Genomic DNA, 12075 nt, shown 5'->3' with positions numbered 1-12075 from the left:
ATCTCCTTTTCATGTTTTTTAATTCTAGCATCAATTTGAATTCTTCTGAGTTTCGTATCCATAATAGATGTAAAAACACTTTTAAGCTCCGTTGTAATTTCTGTACAAAGAGCTTCCCGTTGTGAGTCCATCTTACATTTCCATTGACTTGTATTGCTGTGTTTATCAAAATACTTTTCCATTTCATTTTTAAATGTACTGATATCTTCATCTAGTTTTTTAAGGTAAGAGTCATTTACCGTTTTCCCATCTTCTTTTACCTTTTCATCTGCTAATTTCTCACATTCGAGTTGAAGATTATGGTTATTATGTCATTGCTTTTCTTCTGAATGTACGGGCGTGCTTTACAAATTCTGCATTCAAAGCATTAAAAGCTTGTATCTCGATGGAGTTTTTGAAACTGAATACAAAATTTTGACATAATATCGCTTTCCAAAGATCGGACAACATGTTTTTAAATTCGTTTACAGTTTTAGGCTTAGATTTCTGCAGGAATTCTATGACTTGTTTCTTAACTTCAAGAATACTCTTACTGTAACCTGGATTTGGAGGTGCCATCGGTGGATCTCCTTGCCAAAGGCCGGAAACGTGCACTACGTGTTTATTTTCTTGAAAGTTAATAACATCAGAAAACGATTGGTATTTGCCACTGCAATTCTCTTCTTCGGCTACAGCTCGTGTAACTTTATCCAGCTTTTCTCGCATATTTCTTGCTTGAACATGCAAATCAGACTCGTTAACGTTTGAGACATTTTGATGTACAAATATACAGCTTGGTTTGATATCAACATTGTCCATTTTTATAAAAGCATGCATAGCTATTTGAAGTGTATCGTTCCCATCCGTCGGATTTTCTCCCATAATATTTATTATAGTAAGATCACCTAAACCAATCACAAGCGTGGCTAGTTCATTGTCACGATTGTGTTCTTCGTGGATGTTGGTAGATTGGATGGACCGTATACCCTCAGTGTCAACCACCAGTATATAGTCACATTTAGTGGTTTCTTTTAAACCTTTATCCAACGATACCAGTTGTGCGAATATACCTTTAGTACATCTGCCAGCGCTAACAGCAAATTTTAAACCGAACAAGGTATTTAAAAGGGTTGATTTTCCACTACTTTGAATGCCTAATACAGATAAAACAAACAGCTTTGTATTTTCAATTTCCGATTTAAGAGAATCAAAAATTGCTTCAATCCAATTAAGAGGCAAGTGTGCTGCGTCACCATCCAATAGTTCGATTGGATATTTATCAAGTAACGTTTCAGCAGCAATTTTTGGCAAATCAAAGTTATACTCATTTAATGCTTCTTTATTTAAAGATGACAACATTTCATAAGTTTGTCCGATTTCTTTACTGAAATGTTCTAGTCCCAATGACTTCAATGAAAGTTTCTCTTCAATTTTATCCAGTTGTTGTTTCAGTGATTCTAACGTTTCTTTCGAACAATTTTTTCCTCCTTTTTGTCACAAAACTCATTCCATTTAGTAGTGAACTCATCACGTATTGGCTGCAGATTGCAAATGCTGTATCGGTCAGTCATTATTTTTACAAGCTCCAAAAAATAGTTTCTTTTTTCACGTTCGTCTGTGTAAGATTTCTGAAAAGTCATGTAAGTGCAATCCTTACATTGGCTTAGTTCTTTGTGTTTTTTCTTTCTTGTTTCTTAGTATCTACATATTTTTCACTGTGCATATTCCCTCTGCGTGTTAGCCGGTACTGCTCTTTAATTGTCGCTCCAATTTGTTTTGAAAACGTCTGCAATGGTAGCTCATCTTTCTTGTCATTTTGATTTAGGCCTTCAAGCAATATGTCAACACTCTGTTTTGCTTCTGAATACATTGGTAATTTTGTATCAATGTGGATATTCATGCTCCATGCTATGTCCATGCACATCTCAATACTTTTTTTGCTCACAGTGCCTCGGCTTTGCTGACTCAAACACTCATTCAGAAATCTCCAAATTTCCTTCTTCATTTTAACCTCGTTTTTTTTGCAATCTATCAGTTTGTTGAAACAGTTTTATTCCTTGTGTAGAATATTTGTTCTCAATATTTTCAATCGCTTTGATGTAATTATCCGCAGGCTTATCATAGACCAATAATACGTGGCCATCCTGTCTGTACAATGATTTAATTAACTCGACGTTACCTTAATTAAAATCACCAGATGACACAAATGCAATTGTGGCCAGTGATATGTCCGATAGAAACTGTGTTTGAAGTTTGAAATCTGGCGCATTTCTTCGCAGATTTATAAATGCGAGTGCATCTTCAAAGGTTACTTTCTTCTTTGTAGGAAAGTACCATGCCATTTCTAATAAGCCGTTTGATAATTCATGTTCTAAATTACCACCTTCGCAATCATAATTAAAAAAGGTATTATGTTGCTGGTCATTGATAATAATGTTGATTGTGTGCGATTTTGACTTTTTCTCTCTACCAATGCGGAGAACCGATACAATTGGTACTGGGTGACTGTCATCGGCTGTTCACAAGATCCTTCAATCGTTGTCCATTTCTTTCTTATTGTACTCATTCCCCACACAGTCAGTTCCCACTGTTTGTGTTTTACGTCCGTTACAGGTATTAGTAACGGAATAGCTAACTGACACGTAAACAATTTTTCAATTAAAATTTGTCTTAAGAAGTTGTCGCAGCACAAGAAGACAGCCAATAACGCGTCTAATGGACTTACTTGGCTTTTGCATTCTAAGTCAAAACATCTTCCTTCGTAATTATACATTAGTATGTTTTGAAAAATATACCATGGTATTTTTCCCGAATTTTTCTCGAGTTCCTCTAATGAAATAACATTTTCAGAAAATTCAAGGACTTTATTACGAGTTAATTTTCTAGGATAATATTCTCGTAGTTTTAAATGGTTAAGCACCTTATCTAGATATTCAGTACTACTAGATGCCATCATGAATTAAGCAAAGGCTATACTATTGATTGATAACGTAATGAACGATTTTGGTCAATCTACAATCTTGAAAGAAATACATAAATTTACAGGCATAAAGAAAAATCGTACGGTGATAACCGAATAAATGTTATGTATAATATACATAAACATAACAGGCACAGAACAGGATATATTATACAATTACCAATTATTATTACCAACAATTATTAATTAATTTTCTTCATTTACTTATTACTGTTAAGGTTCATGTCTCCATCTGTGATACACAGAAACGATACGTCATAGGCCTACAGTGGATCTGAAACAGAAAATAAAGATAATTATAATTCAAGGTATTGTTATTGCATCATGTATCAATAAATACAATCATAAAGGCAATCAAAGACAGAAATGCGTACAATTTTTTACAGAGATTATTGTAGGTCTACTTCACAGCCATTTACAAAATGAAATTCATAAATAAATAATTTCTATAATTAATAGATATCTCCATTAATAGAGACATCTCTATTTAAAACTAAGATATCTTTGTTTTAAATAGAGATATCTTAGTTTTTAATAAAGATATCTCTGTTAATAGAGATACCTGTATCAATAGAGATATCCCTATTAATACAGATATTTCTATTAAAAAATAAGATATCTCTATTTCAAACTAAGATATCTCTATTAATACAGATATCTTAGTTTTGTTTCCTGTTGCAAAGTATGAAGGGAAGGGTATAGTTGTGAACGTGGTGGGAAGTGTGTCATTTAGATTGGAAGATTAATGTCCCATTAGGGACATCCCAAGGTGTTTATAGTTGTTGGTTTCTAGGTCAGACAGGTAGGCCTATAAGCTACACTATGGAACGCCGTTTACGCAACATTTCGATGATATGAATTTTATGACGCGATATGTGAATGAAATGCATCGATATATAAATGAAATGTTTTGAATTGAATGTTTTGAATGAAATGTTTTGAATGAAATGTTTTGAATGAAATGTTTTGAATTGAATGTTTTGAATGAAATGTTTTGAATGAAATGTTTTGAATGAAATGTTTGAATTGAATTGAAAAGTCAGACTATTGGCGGCGTATGTCATTCCCGCTCACGATTTTTTTCTCAACCTCTTAAGCCTGGGTACCCTCATCTCCTTTCCACGCTGCCTTTACAGAGAATCCTAACAGACCTGGGTTTGAAAAAATGCATTCCACTGTTTCAGGTCTGTTAGGATTCTCTGTAAAGGATCCATATTGATGACAGCGTGGAAAGGAGATGAGGGTACGATATGCACAATTTTGAATACATTTTCGTGAAATAGCTTGACTGTTTTCACTCCTAACTCTACAATTAGAACGCAGGAAAGCAACTGATGGATTGACGATGATGGATGCCCACACAAGTAATTCCTGAGTAGGTCCTCCGTCTGAGGATAGTTCACTTTTTTCTCCTTTGTGGAGATTGTACCCACTTTTATTTCTTATAAAAATTCATATGTTTGTAAATAATATTTATCTTTATATAATATGCACAATTTTCATTAATATTTTGTTTCTCTACTCTCAATTAATACAGATGTAAGTTTTTCTTATACATACATTAAGATATAATAATAATTATAAAACAAAATTATATTTTCATAACTATATACAAGTATTTCAACTCAAATATCCATAACAAAATAATTATAATTTTTAATTAATACCAATTACCAATATGTTATACTTTAAACATGTTCATAGCATTTCTTTAACACTTTCTTTTTACATGAACATAATTATAATTTTCTTATGGTATTATATTTTATACATATTAAATTTAAGTATAAGTTGTTAATATACACATATAATTCCTAGTTCATCACAGACGCAGGAGGTCATAAAAAACATCTCTTTATATGCATTTTCGATTATTGTTATTCGAGTTGCAATATCTATCGAAGATAGTTATTCCCCTTGTGGTGAAAAAAAATCTGCACATTAGCATTGGAATGGGTACCCTGAGTGTATATAATTAGTGGATAAGGCGGTGCTGGCGCCCGTGTCATCCTGTTGCAGTCATTACATCTCTCTCTATAAGTCTGAATATCCTTTGTAATACCAGGCCAAAAATTGGTTGTGCGATCATTGACGAAACTCACTGATGTGCAGCATGTCATGTAGCGATTTTATGACGTCTTCTTTGTGCGGTCTTTATAGTATGACATGATGGAACTCATGTCATCACGAATTGAAAAGTTTTCACGTAGCATACCAGGAATGGCGTGAGTGAGGCATACCCAACTCAATTATTGTGGTAAGTTGGCCATGTTGTCGTCGCTATTAGAGAGGTTTCGCAATGCAACGAATACGATAATGAAAACGGGTACGTCACCCGTATTCGTTTTCCTGAGCCAGTAAAAATCTGTTTAGCATGGCAACAATATTGAGGGCGCCGTCCAAATATGACTGCGGTGAATTTGAGCGAAGCGCATGTACGTCTGGATGGCAAACTACAATGTTATCGCAGTTCAAAAGGTGATTCTCTATGGAGAGGGAACCAAAGATGGTGGCTGAAATCGACCAATCAGATATGCCCTACGCAATACGCACTACTATACTCCTGTGTTGAGCCTATCTCGAAAACACCACCCTAAACCGCCCCGTATATTTGGAATCAGCGTCCTAAAATGACATATAATAAAATGGTTCAGACAAAAATGTCCGAGCCGGATGACACCCACCATCTAAATTTCCTCCTGGTACGGTGTAGGTGAAATTACGCAACCCACGTTATTCAAACTGTTAGATATTTATTAGACGTTATCAAAATGAAAATGGTGGCAACCCATGAGAAAGATAATTGTTTGGTGAGCGAAAATATATTAACATTTAAGAGAAAATCAGGCGAGATGCACTCTGTTGAATGTGAACGAAAGAAAAAAAATAATGCTAATTTTGTTGACGTAAAAACATTTTGTACGTCAAATATTTACATATCTACAACTAATTGGCCTCCATAATAAGTTAAGTTTGGGACACCTTTCAGTTTGAAGAGCTATAAGAGATCTTTCAAAATAGGTATGGGCAAAATTCGCAAATCGCGCGTTACTTCTAGATTGTTTTACTCGATTTTATACGAATTTAGGTTCAACGAATTGCCCGAAATAGGGTGTTTTCTGATTTAGAATTTGGTATCATCACTTTCGAATGGATGTGTGGTGACAATACCCGCACACTGAACAAGGCGAGGCTGCTTCGCATTTACCTATTTTCTACAATTATTGTTTTTAATAGCTGAAACAGCCCGAGTACAGCATCATAATGTAGAAGACAAACCAACTATATTTTAAAAAGTCTATTTTACTAGATTTAATATACGTTTATACAAACGTATTGCTTGGCGATGAATGGAATCTCTCTTCCAAGTGTCAATTCACTCTGGCGTAATAAATCACGAGTGCCATTATTATTAGGCCTATTTATTATGATACAGATATTCTAAATATTGGAAATCATTGGAATAACATTTTTTTAGATAATCGGTTCACAAAATTCGGTACCGAAAGAAATAAAACAATGAACAATGATAAGATTTTTTACAATAACAATATGTTTAAAAATCATATTCATAATAAAAGAAGATATATTATATCATCTGTATTGTGATACATATATTGGTATAAACAGACCCGTATATAATATGTTAATTAATTGAAGACACTTTACCTACGTTTTTTTCGATCTAAATTAAGGTCACAAACTGCATTTTATGTAAAAATAAATACTATGGGCCTGTTGCGATATTTTTTATAATGGTAAAAATGTGGAAAATAATTTAATTCTATTCCGCTATTGCCAGCATACATTGCACACGGATTGTTCGGTTTTTCTCCGATACGATCTTCCGTTTTCTTTATCGATCGTGAAGAAGGCAAAACAATGGAAGACTAACCGTAACTTTTCAACATTGGAAAATGATTCCTGCCAAGTACATAGGCCTATATGAAATATATAAAATTAAGATAAATACATATTTAACTTGTATTTTGTTTAGGCCTATAGGAATAAAAGAGGACAATCGACGTGAGTTACTTGATAATGCATTGTATTTCTCGTTTTATCATCATTAACCATAAATCGTTAATTTAAGACAAAGAATAACCTGGTTTATTTTACCTTAATAGCAATATTATGTATTATTTTTTTTTTTACAAAACGTCAACAATTGCTGTAAAGTGTCTTTTTTAGCATACCTTTATATAACTCTCAAATGCAGACTTATTATCGCCATTTGATGGGAACAGTGGTTCAAACAGGAGACACTATAGATTAGTTGTTCGTTGAAATCATCTACCTGTAGAAGCAATCATAAGATTTAAAATATTTAATACTGAACAATGTATATTGATTGTTCTGTTTGTGTGCTTAATAAAGAAATACGTTAATTAACAAGTTTGTGCGGTGTCCTATAAACTATGCCTGACCAATCTGGGAAACCACAGTCAATATTTTCAAAGCTGTTGAATACTATATTGAATATTGTTGAATAACATATGTTTCCCATTTTCTATTTCTAGGCAACAATTTTCGCAACAAGCATCTTTAGTAAGGTTCCACTTCTTTAAGTTTATTCTACAAACTAGGATACGATGTAATAATTTAACATTAAATTGGGCAACTTTAGGTATAAATGTTTCATATTGTAAACTTTACAGTTCCATGTTTTGTCCCAGTCTATGATTAACTCAACATCCTGCTTTGCTTGTGTAGTGAGGATATATATATATATATACATACACACATACATACATTTACGTAAGAGCAACAATCTAATCTTGAATCCTCGATCATTTTTCGCCGGGTAAAGCAGCATCATCTTCAGTCAGATGGGTGCACTTGAGAAGTAAATGGCAACGGTTTCCAGGCTGGTCTTAAAACCCAATGTGCAGACCAGGGGCTTTCGTAGTATTATCACGGAATTTGACAACTCATTACAGTTTCGTGATTAAAAAACCACCAGCATCTGATTTCCTGAAATAATTTTTGTAACTGTAGGCCTACATGTCTATTATCACTTCTTGAAATTAGTTGATCTTATGGGTTTATTATAAAATCCGTTTATGTCATATTTATGCCCATTTTTACGCACCGATCTAAAAAGTTTTTAAAACGGAATTTAGCATAATTTGTTTGGTAAGAATCCTAAAATATTACCGTATGCCCACTGTGTATTTACTTTTTAGTATTTTTGCTCACTGATTCGATGTTATGTTTTGAAACTGTTTTTATCGAATGAAATAGAGATCATAGCTAAATCTTGACGTTTATTAAATTTCATTACAAATTGCAATAATGTTTAGATGCTAAATCAGTTTTATAATTATGAACATGGATATTAGACAGTATATTTTACCCGAGGTTATTCAAAATAATACTAAAGCCGATTTTCCACTAGGCGAATTTTTTCGCGAGAATCGAAAGCGTCAGCTTATACGCCTGCGTAGAGAGGGATGTGGAAGATGGAAACATGAATACGCATGCGAATAAGCTGACGCTTTCGATTCGCGCGAACAAATTCGCCTAGTGAAAAATCAGCTTTACGTCTTTCCATTGCGTCCAAGAAAGTTGGAACAAAGCTTAAGTATGTAAGATAATCATTTTAAACGGCTCTATTCGTAATTAAAGATAATTATTTCATATTTCGATTCCATAGTGACAACTACTGTATTAGTATTACTACTATTAAAATGTATCAATTAAAAAATCAGTCACCATGCTTTAAGCTGATTTTTCACTAGGCGAATTTGTTCGCGCTAATCGAAAGCGTCAGCTTATACGCATGCGTATTCATGTTTCCATCTTCCAAATCCCTATCTACGCAGGCGTATAAGCTGACGCTTTCGATTCTCGCGAAAAAATTCGCCTAGTGGAAAATCGGCTTAAGCGAGCCTCAAGTAATTTGATCAATCACGACCCATGGGTCGTCCAAAGTGTGTTTGTGATTGATCTACTCACTTCTTGCGTTGTACCCCAGTTGTTCCTACTAGTGGAGTCTGTTAGGGCTGAAATAAGGGTGTTTGGTTCAGTTTCTTCCAAAAGCACCAAATTTGGTATACAGGTTGCCCCCCTATAAAAATTCAATTTTTGATGGGCGCCAAGCAAAATGACCCCTTGGGTCACCTAATTTGCATAATTTAAAATGGCGGACATTTTCGCTTAAACAGTCTATATCTCTGAAACTACTGGTCATAGAGAGTTGATTTTTAGCTCAAAATGTTCAAAACATAAACATTTCTATTTACTCTAATGAAGTATTTTTGCAAAAAAATGACAGGAAGTACCAATTTTAACCTTTGACCCATATTTTAAGGCATTGTCATATCTCAGTAAATAGTTGTCCCAGACAATTTATTTTGATGTCAAATTGTTCAGAATATATATGTTACTATTTAGTTTAATAAAACATTTTATCCAAAAATGACCGGAAGTACTCAGTTTTGCCTTTGACCTTTACGGTGCGATTACCAACCTTGTTACGGTTAATATATTTTGATATCCATAAAACTACTTGTCATAGAAAGTTAATTTTGGTGTCAAAATGTTCAGAACATAAACATTTCTATTTACTATAATAAAGTTTTTTCTCAAATAATGACCAGAAATACCATATTTGACCTTTGACCTGTTTTTTTTTTAGGCAAATTGCCATATCTCATTATTTGGTTGGAGTGGAATGTTCATTTTGATGTCAGATTGTTCAGAATATATATGTTTCTATTCTGCTTAATAGAAGATTTTTCAAAAAAATGTCAGGAAGTACAGTTATTGACCTGTTAAATACATAAAATTATAAATTTGTTCAGGTAATTGTATAGTTAACTGTATATTTATGATATTATTTTGCAACCCACTTTTGAGCACTTGTTGAAGATGGCTGCTTGCATGTGCAATTGAACAAAGTTGAATAGATTTTCTACAATGCATACATATATTGAAGTCGTCCCCTAAGACGATAAAAGGTGAGTTAATACTGTTTTGTAATTTAAGCAAGCTATCTTCCAGTCCATCTAAAGACTCTGGTCTATATGTATCAGGAGCTCGATAGTATACCCCAACAATTATATCCTCTCCCTTGGGCCGGAATGATAGTTGACACCAGAGTAATTCACATCCATCTACACTCAGGTCTTTTCTTTCAATTGATGGTATACCATTGTTAATTGTGATAAGAACACCACCACCTCGTGTTTCCCTATCTCTACGATAAACTGTAAAATTTGAGGGAAACACTTCTGCTGAGCTAATAGTATCATTTAGCCATGATTGACACCCCGAGGTGTGTGTAACATAACAGTCGGTTACACTAGTAATTTTGTGTCATAATCAACGTTTAGTAGACTTACTTGACTTTATTGTATTTTATCTCTAATTATCAGGGTAATGTCTAGATAAGCCTAGGAAGTTTAACATGCCATAAACACAATCTGAAAATAATGGAAACAAGAAATAAATTGGGGTTGGCAATTAATTTTTAGAAATAATTAAATTGATTTTGTTTTTTTTCAGTTTTTACTGCATCAAATTCTGCATTTGTTACAAAAGTGAAATATTAATCAACCAAGTTATCATATTGTTTAGACCAAGATGAAAGTGATAATTATATTTGATCCAGTTAGGCGCAGCCTACTTGAAAAGAAGAATGATATTATCACTTCCTTATATAGTCTGGGATCCAGACGGAATTTTGTCTTAATATTAGTAAAAATATAAATATTTTTGCACATATGGCGTTTCATACGTGTATTACTTGAGTTTGGATACTTCGTCTGGGGAAACACGCACAAGTCACGTGGTTTGACACCAAGAATTTTGTGCATACGATTATACAGTTGACTAGTTTCAGCCGCATGCCATTGGCTACTCACTCGTACGCAGTTTTAATATTCATATTTCAGAATTTCAAAGACTCAACATCTAAGACGATGCGCATGCGCTATGTTACGTTTAGACAATGTGTACTTAACTTGGGTACATTGATGAAAGTTTCTGAACCCGTTTTTCCCAAGAACATGAAAACTCGTCTTGATATGATAGGCTAGCTTCTCCGCAAATTAAACATTGAATGGATCATTTATTATGCGGAGATAATTTGATTTAATTCCCACCCAGACCCTGTCCTGTTCGGTGAGGTGGTGTAGCCCGTGTGCCGGTCGGTGGTGGTATGTCCTTATTGGCGTTTTATTTGGCAGGTCATACAGTACGAGTTGAGTAGGCCTACGAAGGAGGCCTAGGCCAGGACTAAACAAAACAACTTGGCAACACGATTTTATATTCCAACAGTTGTTCAGTCTCGATCGTACATTCAGCACTGTACGTACTCGATCTTTTTCATTTTGAAATAATGATCATTGGTTGATTCGAAATCCATATTTACATACCGCCCGCCCCATATAGCCAAATACGGTATGATAACCTACGTCATTCTTACCGGAGGTTTGCGGTCTGCAAATCGATTTCTATACGTGTTTCACAAGTCTGTATTTTCAGACAAAAATCGCGGTCGAAATAAAAACAAATAAATAAAAAAAAGGACAATAAATACAGACTTAGGGTAAGTCTATTCCTTATACTTCCTCGAACTTAAAATGTTTATAGGCCTAAATTACCACTATATGTTCAGGTTACTATAATCGTTTTCGTAATATTCTTCTGTCCTATTAGAGGTAAAACAACATGCCACCAATACAATCTGTTTGCAAAAGGAACACAGCCAGTACATGATTTAGTGTTGGGTCTTTCAAACAGGTGAGGCTTGGTTCCTTTTGTTCACAGTTGACCAATCACAATCAAGTTATACAAATCCTTTATTACCGTAACAATAAAGCCTCTCTTAGTCTCGGAAAGGTCCATCTAACTGCTGTCGAGCGGTATATTTTAGGCTGTGTTAGGTACAGCAGGCATGGAAATTATGTTTAACAAAGTACGTTGTGAAATGTGCCCATAGAAGATAATTATCTTCATCAGTAAAATGTGTTTGATTGCTAGTATTCATTGTTTTGCCTACTAACTGATAATATTTACACTCATAATTATGATTGATTCTGACCACTCATCAATACGAATTATCATTTATTTTAATGTGAAGTGCAATAAATAATGTGATTAATTTTATA

At 33.9% G+C, this 12075-nt stretch overlaps 1 long non-coding RNA gene across 1 annotated transcript; it reads right to left on the bottom strand.

Annotated features, from left to right (window-relative positions):
* Nucleotides 1-3027: 3027 nt before the first annotated feature.
* LOC144839581 (uncharacterized) lies at nt 3028-11683 on the bottom strand. Its single transcript, XR_013611766.1, has 4 exons — nt 11569-11683; nt 10306-10386; nt 7156-7256; nt 3028-3233 (listed from the first exon to the last, which is right to left on the bottom strand). It is a non-coding gene; the product is annotated as an uncharacterized LOC144839581 (long non-coding RNA).
* Nucleotides 11684-12075: the final 392 nt, after the last annotated feature.

Source organism: Antedon bifida, chromosome 4 (genome assembly GCF_963402885.1).
Source record: "Antedon bifida chromosome 4, ecAntBifi1.1, whole genome shotgun sequence".
In the NCBI taxonomy this organism is placed as follows: domain Eukaryota; kingdom Metazoa; phylum Echinodermata; class Crinoidea; order Comatulida; family Antedonidae; genus Antedon; species Antedon bifida.
The sequence above is the reverse complement of the archived record's forward strand: the minus strand, read 5'-3'. Positions and strand labels throughout refer to the sequence as shown.